The sequence below is a fragment of the Lolium rigidum genome, chromosome 6 (genome assembly GCF_022539505.1).
Source record: "Lolium rigidum isolate FL_2022 chromosome 6, APGP_CSIRO_Lrig_0.1, whole genome shotgun sequence".
Classification (NCBI taxonomy): domain Eukaryota; kingdom Viridiplantae; phylum Streptophyta; class Magnoliopsida; order Poales; family Poaceae; genus Lolium; species Lolium rigidum.
The window spans coordinates 166,287,057-166,289,536 of NC_061513.1; positions in this window are offsets into that span (position 1 = coordinate 166,287,057).

Below are 2,480 nucleotides of genomic sequence, written 5' to 3' on the forward strand. Positions count from 1 at the left end.
ACGTCGCCGGCGGCGACGATTCCGGCCACGCGCGGACTAGCAACTGGTTCCATTTGAACCAGCGCGTCGTAGTGGGTCCACTGGTAGCAGCGCCGCCTCCTAATGGTCGCCGGAGCAAGCTCGCCGGCGATGCCGCACGGTGGTGCTCACGGGTTAACGTCGCGGCGACGATACAGCGAGCAATCGAGAGGGCTAAGGGGCGCTTGAGCATCAGTGACTCACCCTGAGCATGATGAGCATGGCGGCGAGACCAGAGGTGGTTGGGTTCGCCGGAATCGGCACCTCCGGCCGCCGAAAACGATGAGCTCGATGGGGATGCTGCAGGAGGTTTTGGCTCGATTCCTTGCGTGGGTTGAGCAAGAAGAGGGTGCTGGTGACGATGGTGACCATGCCGTGGCTCGGGGAGGTCTCTATCGCCGGCGGCAATGGACACTGTCGGAGCCAGGGTTCGGTATGGGAAAAATTGGAGAGGAGGAAGAAACTCGAGGATTAGGGTTCGTTGCGGGTCTTTATATGGCGCCAGGGCGCGCCTCGTCACGCCGTCGGTCGAGGAGGAGCCGCCAGCGACGAAGGGAAGAGGAGCACGCCGTCGTGCTGTCCTCCATGCGCACGAAGAGGATGAGGATGACTCCTCCCTCTGTTATTTTAGCGAAGGGGTACATGGGTGGCTTGTTGGGCCGTGACTTGGGCCAGTCGTCGGGCTGTGGTGTTGGGCTACACCATGGGCTGCTCGGCCAGGTAAGTCCGGGTAGGTTTTTCTTCCTTTCTTTTCTTTTCTGTTTATTATCATTTTCTGTTTTATATTTACTATTTGAATTCATATTTGAATTCAATACTGTTTGTAAATAATTTGTAATTATGATAATTCATTCAAGATTTAGTATACTGACTATTGTTTCACTATTCTATTTTGAATTCATATTTTATATTAAATTACTTGCATATTTGTGAACTTATTCAAGATAACATTTAGACATAAACTTATATTTTTTACTTTAATTCACTTTTTATTATGCAATCAATTCAGTTAGGGATTATGAGAGTTTATACTTTCATCTCAAAGTATTTCAGAGATTGTTACTATGTCTTGGTTTTCATTTGAGGAATTAATCATTGGCATTTCATGTGAGCAACATTTTCTTAGTTTTTGTAGGTTTGATTATAACCCAAATTCAAGGTTAGTATTAGTACTATATTTTAAATATAACTTAAAAATCCTAGAGTATGCATTACTCTCCTCAAGGTTGGGCTTTATTTCCAGAGATAAGTGGTTGATCACCTCACATGGATTTAATTATGAGTTTAAGCACTAGATGTTTCTTAGGGTTAATTAGTGAAGCATAAAATTTAGCTAATGAGCAATTCTAGGGTTCTAATTATAATCACCTAATGGTACTTGGTTCAAATCTCAATTATAGTCTGGTTTGTATTATGATCACCATAGTGATACATAAACTAGGGTTGAGGTTTAATTCTAGGTTGTGAGATGAGATAACACCATATTGCATGTGCTAGGGTTAATCTCCCCTAACCATGATAAGGTTACTTGCTTAATACCTTATGTGCTTCTCTAATTACTAAGGATTTGAGAATTGGTTTTATCTTCTACCAATTAACTTCTATGATTATCCCCAATTTATCATTAAAGTAACTACATTGGTAATAATTCTTTTTATAGTTAACTTTGGTCATATGGACGGAAGGTTTCTCACCATATAAAGTATAGAGTTTGACTCTAAGGGTTTTCTTGTGGTTCTTTAATTTATGGAATATATATGTGGTAGGATTTTACTTATGATCACCAAGTGATTCATAAGTTAAGGTTGGGATATAAGCCTAGGGTTACTTATTATTGATCTCCTTATAATTTCATGTGGCTGATGATATCTGCTGATCCTATTAGGGTTTAACTTATCCTCACATACTTCAAGAGCATGATCATGGTTAGACATGATCCACTTGTTCTTGATATCCTTACCTCAAGTTCTTAGGGTTCATGATCATCACTCAATTTATAATGATCAAGATTTGGCTTCATAAATTATTTCTATTGGAATGGGTTCTCACTTCCATGATCAAGCATTGTCTTGATCAACTAGGATATATTACTTCTATATTAATTTCTAGGATGGTCATGGTCATGGTTGTCTCAATAGTTTTATATCCCAGGAAAATGCCTGAGATATTCTGCTAGGGTTCTATTCAAACAATGATGATATGGTCATCTGGTATATGGAATGGGTCCTTCTCACAAATTTAAGTGTTGACTCATCAATCTTGAGAATAACACCATAGCTTGAGTTCTCTCATACAGGAATAGCTTATTCTAGGTTATGATGTACTCCTACTACTCTAGTTCAATGGTTGTCTTTTATTCTTAAATAGATAAAACTAGAATTGATATGAATAGTCTCTCTCAATTGGGAATGTCCTGAATAATATCCCAAGGTTGTGTTCTTGAGATGAGGTTTGAATACTTG